A 12,165-nucleotide genomic window follows, 5' to 3' on the forward strand; every position below is an offset into this window, starting at 1 on the left:
TTGGGCTTTTCTACATGGCTAATCAGGAGATACCACTTGCACCTTAATTGTCAGGTGTGTATTCACTTGAGATAAGAAGTGGAAGTTTGCCAGAGTGTGGGACACCTCTGCCTCCCTCCCTCACCCCTCCTCTTTGCTCCCTTTCATGTTTAGGGAGTTGATACTGGAACTTGGGTGATGTAACCGTTTGAGTCATGGTCCCTTGGTGCTGGGGATTCACTCACTTTTAATTGATAGTTGCTGGAATCACTTCTCCCTCCCTCACCCTGGCTTCCTCTCCTAATTTGCTCTCAGGGGCCTCCAACTCTTGCTTTAATCAGCCAAGGGAGAGCTGCTGCAGAGAGTCCCAAATTGGCACCTGGGGACCCCAGGTTCTGCTACCACTCTGCTTTGTCAAGTTTCTTTTCTAATAGATTAAAACAACTATTGAAACAACTTTGTCTTTGGATTGGACCTGGGAGGATAGGGATCCTTTGTGCATTGTTTTCACAGAGGCAGCTTGAACGGTGCCAACCTCTTCTAGACTTTGCCAACAACTGTGTTTGGCCTGAAACTTTTTGTTCCTGCCAACAGAGAGGGGAGAAGAAGAAGATATCTGGTTTAAATGTCCAAAATGGGACTGGTGAATGATTGGAGAAATGAGTAGATGAGAAAAACCTGCCATTTGAGGAATGTGAGCCTTGACATTTTGATCCACACACTGCTTCTCTGTAGCAAAAAGCCTTGTGGGAAACTTACTTTGTCTGCTTCTGCTTGTCACTGTCCAAAGGAGAGTCAACACTAGTTGTGCAATTTGGCCAGTAATCATTATTGGGTTACGTTTTTTAAAACTATATTTTAAAATAGACTTTATTTTTTAGAGCAGTTTTAGATTCACAGCAAAATCGAGTGGAAAGTACAGAAAGTTCCCATATATCTTCTGCCCCCACACACGCTCCTCCCCTCCTATCAATATCCTGCATCAGAATGGTGTATTTGTTACAGTCAATGAACCTACATTGACACATCATTATCACCCAAGTCCATAGTTTACTTTAGGGTTCACGCTTGATGTTGTACATTCTATGGGTTTTGACAAATGTGTAATGACTTGTGCCCACCATTATAGTATCATGCAGAGTGGTTTCACTGCCCTGAAATCCTCCGTGCTCCACCTGTTCATCTTTTCCTTCTCCTTAGCTCTGACAAGCACTGTTTCTTTTCACTGTCTCCCTAGCTTTGCCTTTTCCAGGTTGTCATATTGCTGGAATCATAGAATATATACCCTTTTCAGGTTGGCTTCTTGAGTTACATTTTTTTTTTAAAGATTTTATTTTTTCCTTTTTCTCCCCAAAGCCCCCCAGTACATAGTTGTATATTCTTCGTTGTGGGTTCTTCTAGTTGTGGCATGTGGGACGCTGCCTCAGCGTGGTTTGATGAGCAGTGCCATGTCCGCGCCCAGGATTCGAACCAACGAAACACTGGGCCGCTTGCAGTGGAGCGCGTGAACTTAACCACTCGGCCACAGGGCCAGCCCCTTGAGTTACATTTTTAAATGATGTTTAAAAATAATTTTTAGTATGATTTTAAAGCTACGATAGAGAATAAATATATTTCCTTTTGGCATTCACAAGCGCGTTTGCATGACCTCTTTTTGAAGAAATGGATACTGCTAAGGAAATTGTCCTGGTACCAGCTCACCCTGGGAGAAGAAACGCAGTAGTTGGCTTGACTTTGAGTGCTTTATAACCAACACTCTTTGGCCAGGCCACAGTCCAAGTCCGGAATGCAAAACACTTGTTTGAGGGTTGAATTGTGATCTTTTTACTGAATGATAGGGTAGTTGTTAGCCTACAGATAAACTTGCTTACAAGGCTGTGTCTTGAGACAAGACCAAGAAAGACACAGAAATCTCAGTCTGTACGGTTTCATTAGTGTTCATTAAGAACTGCATTCTACATGTAGCAACCAGATGTATGTGTTTTTATTACTATGTAATATGTAAGTGATTCGTAAATTATTATAAATATCTCCCAAGAGACTGTGATCTCTTCTAGGTAGGAAATGTGTCTTTCTAAAATGTGTCCCCTAACACTAGCATGGCATCTATTTATGGTACACAATAAATGTTGAACGAGTAAACATTATTCTGTTGTTGCTTACAATTCTCTGAACACATATTTTTCTATTCTTGCTTACTTTAGATTTAGAATATCAGGTTCTCACCTTTTTTTCCACGTATTTTACATGTTTATATTGATAGAGAAGGCAAACAAAATGGCACATGGTCCTGCTTATCTTTGTCAGGGCAGGATGGCTGTAGAAGAGATTAACCAGAATTCCATCAGGTGAATATAGAAGTAGACCCAGAGTGCTGGGACTTTAGGGCATGGCCCCACTAGATGGGAGAGTGCATGGGTTACCAGTGTGGTCAGGGAAAACTATGCTTCCCAGGAGATAAGGAATCCCAGTGAGGGTCTAAACCTACCATCTTTCTGCCCTGTCTAGCTTTCCTTTCTTTATGCTCCTTTCCTGGTGCAGGCCATTTCCTCTTTGCCTTCCAGGTGGTTGAACAATTGGAAGAAAGGACTATACCCTTTCTTTTATTTACTTGCCTGTTGTAGCCCGATTAATAAGTTGGATGCAAAGAGGAGGCCTCTTTCATTTCTTCACTGGTTCCTCCTAGACTCAGATCCAGAGTAAATTCATAAAAGTTGATTGAGCACCTCGTCTAGTATTGTATTTAGCAATATGACAGTTTTAAGATGAATAAGATCATACAGCTGGTAAGTGGTAAGCCTAAGCTTAAATCTGGGTCTCCTGATACCAAGTCTAGTGCTTTTGACACCATACCAGGCTGTTTTGTGGGGTTCTTATGCCAAAGTAAGAAAGTGAAAGGAATTATGTGTTCTTATTTAAACCCTAAAAGAGATAATGCAGGAAGGACTAAAATTCGAATAGTTAAGATTAGTGTGTACACTGCCTAATTCTCCTTAGGTGTTTAGATTTAATTTTTATATGTAGTTTTTCATGTATTTAATGTCTATGCTTGCTTGTTTTATAGAAAAATGTATAATTGAGGATAAAACCATGTTAATCCAGCCTTTCAGTAAACCACTTCTGTTGGATATCTAGTTGCTCATATACAAAGACATAACCAGTATGATAGTTTATCTTAATATTAATTATCTTCCAAATCTCTAGGAAGAAAAATGCAGCCAAAGTCAAACCTTAAAATGATGGTAAATATTATTCTAAGAAAAAAGTCTTACTAAACCAAGGAGGGCATTGAGATGGTGGTTGTGGTAAGTACTGTTATGAAGGATAGAGCTGGTTGCCTGGGGACATTTTGTTGGAGAGCTGAAGAGAGAAAAGAATCAGCATAATATTGACAAGTTGTATTGGTGTAGAATCAACTTTCCAAGAGTTCATAAAGTTTTAAGGCTGTAAATATATTCATCTTCAAGAGTAATTCTGGGAGGAGGAACTGAATTAGGGTAACTTAATTCCCCTAAGGTAGTACAGAGAATTATCAACTGAACAGATTTGCTGTCCCTTAAGGAAATGCTTAGAAAATGGTACACCAAGAAAATGATGTTTGTCTGACATAGCAGAATAAACTTGAAGGGATTTGGAGCCATCTCTGTAGATTTTGGTTAAAAAATTCATTATATTTGTTATATTCTAAGAGAAAAATTTACCTAATTTGATTAACATTTGTAATGAAAAAATATTGAATTCCTATAAAATTTCTAAATAAAATATTTTCCACATTTTAAATGAGCACTTTAGATTTGTTTCTGTGTATGTGCGTTTTAAATATAGAACTTTTAAATATTAGTTTTTAAGCTTGGTATATAGTTCATGCAATTTCTAGTAAAGACTTTGAATGATGGTCTCTTCAGATCCTAGATATTCACCACTGATGAGAAATTTTCTTGAATTTGGATAATTCAGTTTCTGTGGATCAAACTTAAGAGTGTGATCATTCTTTAAATCTCACAGCTCTTCCTTTTCTGTTATTGACAAATGTCATGTTAAAAGGTCTTGTGAGGAAACATTTAACATTACATTAACAGTAAACAAACTTTCTCATAACAAGTATTTTAAAAAAGGGTTAAAGATTTTCCTGAAGTATACACTGATGTTGCTGTTAATAAATATTAATAAATATTCCTCATAATTCAAATAATAAAACTGACTAAACATTATTAATGAACCATGTTTAAGCTTTTTTTTTTTGATATTGAGTCTTGTTTTGAATCCATCCACACTGTCAACTACATCAGTGTATTTTCATGTGGGCCTTGGCATTTTTGAATGAGATTATTCAGGTGGTATAAATATCAGGTAAGCCACTTTTCAAAAAGTTAACTTTTTATTTTGAAATACTTTTATGTTTACAGAAGTTTCAAAGACAGAGAATTCCAGTATATCTCTCACTCAATTTCCCTTATTACTAACATCTTACATAGTACATTTGTTAAAACTAAGAAACCAACATTGACACATTACTGGTAATAGAACTCCATTATTTGCATTTCATCAGTTTTCCATTGATGTCCTTTCTTTATTCCAGGATCCAATCAAGGGAACCATACTAAATTTACTTGTTGCCTCTCTTCAGTCCCCTCTGAGTCTGTGACAGTTCCTAAGTTCCTTGTTTTTCATGACTTTGATAGTCTTGAGGAATACTGGGCGTGGTTTCTTGTGGAATGGCCCCCAATTTGGGTTTGATGTTTTTCCTCATGATTTGACGGGATTATGGATTTTAGGAAAAGATATGGAAGAGGTGAAGTGCCCTTCTTGTCACGTCACATCAGGGGACATGTATCCATATGACACCCCTGGTGATGTTAACCTTCATCACTTGGTTGATTTTGTTTGCCAGGTTTCTCCACTGTAGAGTTACCATGTTTTCCTTTCCCTAGTATTCTTTGGAAGCAAGTCGCTAATTCTAGGCCACCTTCAGGGAAAGGGGATTAAGCTCCATCTCCTGGAGGAGGGAGTATCTACATATATTATTTGTAATTCTTCTGTAAGGAAAATTTGTCTATTTCCCTCCATTTGTTTACTTATCTCCATACGAACTCACATAAATTCTTTTTCATACTTTGGGTTATAATCCAATCCTACATTATTTACTTTGTTGCTCGCATCGTTCCAGCTTTGGTCGTGAGAGCTCTTTCGGTTTGGTTCCTGTATCTGTTTGACATGTCTCCACCTTTTTGCTTTTTGAATATTTATATATTATTTCTGATACTACATGATCGTTTAGGTTCATCTTGTATTTTCCCTGTCCCAGTCCTAGAATCAATCATTTCTCAAGGAGTCCTGGTACCTTTTTTTCAGATTGGTACCTGCGCTAACAGCTATTGCCAATCTTCTTCTTCTTTTTTTTCCCTTCTTCTCCCCAAAACCCCCCAGTACATAGTTGTATATTCTAGTTGTAGGTCCTTCTGGTTGTGCCATGTGGGACGCCACCTCAGCATGGCCTGATGAGCTCCCAAGATCTGAACTGGTGAAATCCTGGGCCACTGAAGTGGAGCGCGCAAACTTAACCACTCGACCACGGGGCCGGCCCATCCTGGTACCTTTTATTGAAGAATAGTATTTAGAAATCAAGATCTGGGTGCTGGGAGTATTTATTGCTACTCGGGTGTTATTGCTTCAAGGCGTTTTCAGCAGACAGAGCTACATAATATATATGTATGTATACTACACCACATATACACACATATCTATAATTATTTCTATATTTATTCATCTGTATATATATTAAGTATGAATTCATACTGATGTCTCTAACACTAACCAGTAACACAGAGTTCCTTCTTGCCCTATTTTCTTGCTCAACTGTAACTTCCCTCTTTGTCAGTGTGGTAGGCTAAATAATGGCCCTCCAAATATGTCTACATCCTAATCCCCATAACTTGTAAATATGTTGTTTTACCTGGCAAAAGGGACTCCACATATATCATTAAGCTAAAGATATTGCCATGGGGGAGTTTGTCCTGTATTTTCTGTAATTACATGGGCCAATGTAATTACGTGGGTTCTTATAAGAGGGAGGCAGGAGGGTCAAAGACAGAGAAAGTAATGTGATGACTGAAGGAGAGATAGAGATTGAAAGATGCTATACTGCTAGATTTGAAGATGGAGAAAGGGGCCATTAGCCAAAGAATGCAGGTGGCTTCTAAAACTGGCAAAGTCAAGGCAATGGATTCTCCCCTAAGGCACCCAGAAGGAAGCATCTCTGCTGACACCTTGACTTAAGTTTAGTGAGACTGATTTTGGACTTCTGACCTCCAGAACTGTAAGATTATACATTTAGCTTGTTTTAAGCAACTAAGTTTGTGATAATTTATTACAGCAGGAGTAGGAAACTGTTACGGACAGTGAGAAACCTGGTTCCTGCCATCCTCCGTTCATTTACTTATTTGTTCAACCCCAGTTTCTATGTGAAGCAGTTTCAGAATTGGTAACCACACCATGTAAAAAATTTACCAACTAGAGTACAATGTTTACGTACAATTGCTTTTGCCTTTAGCCTTATAGTTTCCAGTCAGAACACCATGTTGTAAAGTTACTTAGATAAGCTTCTTTTTTCTCTACCCCGTTCGATGCAGTTATGTCACACATTTGTAATACAGTTAGATTCATTTGTCACACTCTGCATTCCATTTTGGGATACCCCTACATCCTGGTTGATCCTTTTTTAGTTTGCATACATTAAAGTTCACTTTTTCTGATGTACAGTTCTATGGGTTTTGACAAACGTATAGAGTCATGTATCTATTACCCACCCCATTACCATACGTATACAGTGCCTACACCCTAAAAGTTCCCCTGTGCATTCCCTTTGTAGTCAATCACTTCCCTTTCCCTCATCCCCTGACAATCACTAGTATGTTTTTTGTCCCTATAGTTTTGCCTTTTCCGGAATGTCATATCAATGATATCATACAATATGTAGTCTTTTGGATCATTTTTCTTTCACGTTCTAGAATGCCTTTGAGATCATCCATGTTGCTCCACGATTTAATAGCTCATTCCTTTTTATCACTCAATAATATTCTGTTGTATGGGTGTATCACAGTTTATCCATTTCCTTGTTGAAGGACATCTTGGTTGCTTTTCCTGACTATGAATAAGACTGCTATAAATATTTGTTTGTAGATTTTTGAGTTAACATGAGTTTTCAAATTACTTGAGTAAATACTAAGGTGTGTGATTGCTGGGTCATACGGTAAGTGTATATTTAGATTTATAAGAAACTGCCAAACTGTCTTCCAAAATGGCTGTGCCATTTTCCATTCCCACCAGCAACGAATGGGAGTTTCTGTTATTCTACATCCTTGTCAGCACTTGTTATTGTCAGTGTTTTGGATTTTAGTCATTTTAAGAGGCATGTAGTGACAACTCATTGTGGTTTTAATTTGCATTTCTTTAATGACGTGATGTCAAGCATCTTTTCATGGGTTTATTCACCATTCATATATTTTCTTCAATTAAGTGTCTATTTAGATCTTTTGCCCTTTTTGTTTGTTGAGGAATATTAGCTCTGAGCTAACACCCATGGCCAATCCTCCTCTTTTTGCTGAGTAAGATTGGCCCTGAGCTAACCTCTGTGCCCATCTTCCTCTATTTTATATCTGGAATGTCTGCCACAGCATGGCTTGATAAATGGTGTGCAGGTCCACACCCGGGAATGGAACTGGAAAACCCTGGGCTACAGAAGCAGAGCACGCAAACTTAACTGCTATGCCACTGGGTCGGCCCCTTGCCCATTTTTACTTGGGTTGTTTGTTTTCTTAATATTAAGTTTTGAGAATTTTTTTAAAAAGTTAGTAACTGATAGATCTTCAAAATGAGAATCATTCACGTTTTTTTCCCATTGTTATATCATCTCATAAACTCATGACCTTTGCTCCCTAAATCTCAGCCAGCTCCATAGCCTGAAACTATCTCTGCTGCTTCTGCCCAGTGAGATTTCTGCTCACTGCTTGCGCTCTACCTCCCTGTACCATAGCCCATAAAATGTTCTCAGGGAGAAAGCCTGGGTACATGTGGGGCTTATCTTGGATGCCTCCCCTTTCTAAAGAAATTCAGCCCTGCTTTGGTTGTTGTACAATGCCTGCAAGCAATTGTTTTCTATATTGTGTCCAAATTTTATGGTTATTTATGGTGGGAAGGTTACTCTGATAATGGCTATTTCATCATAGCCAGGACCAGAATTCCTCACCTTAAAGTTCCAGAAACTCAGTTTCATCAAATCATATAAGTAGTCAGACTCTAGGAAGACTAAAATAAACAAATTAAATTTGCAAGAGTGGCATAAATTCCTTAATTTGAGTAATTGCTAAAGAATCTTTCCCTGTCATTGCAGCTGCACCATCAGAATATACTCAAAATTTAAGTCTCAAACCACAATTTGTTGATAATGTAATCCTTCACAGTTATATACCATTTTATAGCTAATTGTTTTGTCAGGAATGAAGGTGAAAAAAAATTCCTCCTCATATCACCATCATATTCAAGTTGCATATATAAATAATTGCCATTTTAGAAATAGCTGAGTGTTCATCAAGTTGCATGAAAAATAATCTGCTAAGTTTATTTATTCTATGATCTAGTTCTTTAATATATTGAGCTGTGGAGTCATTGAAAAGTGGTACGTGATGGGGCCGGCCCAGTGGCACAGTGGTTAAGTTTGCACGTTCCACTTCGGCGGCCCAGGGTTTGCTGGTTCAGATCTCAGGTGTGGACATGGCACCTCTTGGCAAGCCATGCTGTGGTAGGCGTCCCACATATAAAGTAGAGGAGGATGGGCACAGATGTTAGCTCAGGGCCAGTCTTACTCGGCAAAAAGAGGAGGATTGGCAGCAGTTAGCTCAGGGCTAATCTTCCCATAAAAAAAAAAAAAAGAAAGAAAAAAAGAAAAGTGGTACGTGAGCTACCTTCATTGCCATTAATTCATTCAAGTTTTGCCAGCAAGCATCTTTGATACAGTCTTTCATTAATGACTCTGCAACTGTACATATTTTCTTTCTTTTAGCAACTCAAAATTCTGTTTTACAAGATCTCAAAGCACTAATGTTCATATGAAATATTGAACATTTGCTTTTTCCTGCTTTTTTTTTCTTTTGAAAATATAGCTAAAGACCATTTATTTTGTTTTTCACTAAGACTTTATCTTGAGGACATAACTAAATTGTGTCACCACCCCCCACCCCAACTTGAAGAAGGGTTAGTACAGTGAATGTTAGAAAGCAGATAGGAACAGTTTGAAGGACTGGAACCAACATTAACTGACAAAGAACAACTTCCATCTAAATCATCATAAAAATGTTTAAGTAAAAAAAAGGGGGGCGGGGAATGGGGGTTTCAGATTGAACAAGATCCTCACATTTCATCTAATACATTCAATCCTGGCTAGAGTGTACCAAAATGGAAACAAGATTACTATAATACAAACTTCCACTACCGCACGCTGTACACATCTGTGTTCCAAGCCCACCCCCATCCCCGTGATGCTTCCAACTCAACTATTTCCCGGCCTGTTGAGCCTGCCGACGAAGGAGCACGTACATCTTCTCTTTAATCCAGTCTTTGTTATAAGGCTGGTATGTCTGGGTAGCAGCTCAGTAAACAAGGCAGCTGAGGTCTGCCAGATCATCGATAAAATCAAACAACTGACTGATATCGTATGTGATAGAAGGGCTGTTGGGGTTCATTCTCTTCAGATGTTCTTCATACATTTTACAAACGCCTTCCATGCATTCATTCACAGACTCACAGTCAGCCTAAGTGCGGCCTTCTGGCCTCTCAGTAGGCTGTACCAGCAGAACGGTGTGAGACATCGCGCCAAACTCTTTCGATGCAGCCGCTGCCGACACCACCGCCGCACACGAGCTGAGCCGCAACGCCGCCAACAGCCTGCTTTTTTCTGCTTTTTAATTCAATAATATTTCTTTAAAAATTATTTTGGTTTTTAACATATTTCTTTATGTTTTGTATGTAAAAGCTGCTTAAGTTTTGATGGTTTCATTGTTTCATTAGCTAATATATCTCTGCAAGTAGCTCACTGCGGGTTGGGCATGTCATGCTTCATTATAGTTATATAATTAAAAATATATGAGGGTTTGTACTTCTGAGTAAACTAGTATGAATTCTTAGTCTTCATTTCTTGGAAAACATTTCTATTGTTATCATTTGGTTTACTACTATGGCTGCATTCAGAAAGGATGTGTCTGGGCTGTCCTGGGGGTAGAGTGGTTGAGTTCAAATGTTCTGTCTGCTTTGGCAGCCTAGGGTTCGCCAGTTCAGATCCTCCACATGGACGTACACATCGCTCATCAAGCCATGCTGTGGAGGCATCCCACATACAAAACAGAGGAAGACTGGCACAGATGCTAGCTCAGGGACAATCTTCCTCCAGCAAAAAGAGCAAGATTAGCAATAGATGTTATCTTGGGGCCAATTTTCCTCACCCCGCCCCCCCCCCAAAATGTGTCTTTTCTTAAAAAAGACTCCAGTAAAGCTTGATTTTCCACAACAAATTAGAGTTAAAAATAAATAATATGAATTATATTTCCCCAATTTAACTTATATTAAACTATGCATTAAAATTAAAATTATTGTAAAAATGTCATAAAGATAAATATGTATATTTTCTCAATTTTTATATACTTTTGGGTTACAGTTCACAAGCAAACCTTAAAATGGCACCTGTTTTAACATGGTTCTACTGTGTCTGACTAGTGTAAACAGATAGTACTCCTACGTCCAAACTGGTCTACATCCTGTTCAAGGAGATGAGTCCATTGATCATGTGCTTGGATGTTACAATGTTGAATTGCTCTAAAAGTTTCTAAAGCTTCCTCTCAGTTTCTGTTCTTTTCTTCTTGTGGACCATACTTTGAAAAGCACCATTCTAGATCAAGTCACCATTATATCTTCTCTAGATTACTGCAATACCCTTATAACTGGTCCACTCTCTTCAATTTTGATCTCTCTCTAGTGTGTTCTTCATTTTGTCATTACATTGCTCTTTCAAAATGTAAATGTGATCATATCATTCCTGAGTATAACTCTTCAAACATTTCTCATTGGTCTTAGGATAAAATCTAAAGTTCTTATCCTGATTTACATGACCTTAAATGAGCTGACTCATGCTTAACTCTGTTGTCTCATCTTTTGACATTTCTCCCTTACATTGAATATTCCAGCCAAAATGAACTACTTTTTGTGTCTTGAATAGCCTACTCACTCGTTTCCGATCCTGTGGACATATTGCTTCTTCTTCTACACTCCTCCTCCATCACTGCTTTTTGGGTAATTCCCATTCACCCATCAGATGTCATCTTAGATGCTACTTCCTGAAGACTTTCCTGCCACCTTCCACATACCCTTGGACCTGGACTGGGTCATGTGCTCCTTCTATATGCTCTGATAGCATCCTGTGGTTACTCCGGCTTAGCACTTCACACACTAAATTAAAGTGAGTTGTTCACTCATCTATTTCCTCCTACAGTGTAAGTGCCATGAGACTTGTCATATATTGGGGGGGAAAATGAATGTAGGCACCTCTAGAGAATTCACTCTGTTCAACTTTCTTATCTTACAGATAGAGGCCAGAGAAGTGAAATGACTTATGTAAGGACACATAGCTAGTTGGTTGTAGAACTGGGATTAGAATGCTAATCATCTGATTGCCCATTCATTGCCTGTCCCAATACATTACACTTCCTGATTTCTTGTGGAGTGAAAGATCAAATCATTTTCAATATACTGAGGTCCAAAAGTTGGCAAATACACTTTAGGAAAGTTTTAATACTTAATACCAAAAGGATTTTTCTGGTTAGTCTTCAGTTAACTAATAATAATAATAATAATAATAATAACCATTATTCCTTCATAATTTATTCTTTTATAAGTATAGTTATAGGAATAATAACCGTTCTTCTTCTTTTCACGTAATATTTGCTTGGGTTGAAGTTTTTCGTGTTTCATGTTTAGGAAAACGATAGAAGCAAAATGATCACCAGAGGGCAACAGAACACAGCAGCTAGGTCGGACCGTGTTCTGCCCTACAATGGAAAATTTGCAGGGCTAAGGTTTTGGAGGGTTTGGAAGGCAAAAGTGGAGAAACAGAGAGAGGGATAGGATAAGTTACTGAGAATG

At 38.3% G+C, this 12,165-nt stretch overlaps 1 pseudogene; it reads right to left on the reverse strand.

The window, feature by feature from the left end:
- Window positions 1–9,181: 9,181 nt before the first annotated feature.
- LOC124236101 (enhancer of rudimentary homolog) lies at window positions 9,182–9,842 on the reverse strand (annotated as a pseudogene).
- Between the last annotated feature and the right edge of the window lie 2,323 nt (window positions 9,843–12,165).

Source organism: Equus quagga, chromosome 2 (genome assembly GCF_021613505.1).
Source record: "Equus quagga isolate Etosha38 chromosome 2, UCLA_HA_Equagga_1.0, whole genome shotgun sequence".
Taxonomy (NCBI): domain Eukaryota; kingdom Metazoa; phylum Chordata; class Mammalia; order Perissodactyla; family Equidae; genus Equus; species Equus quagga.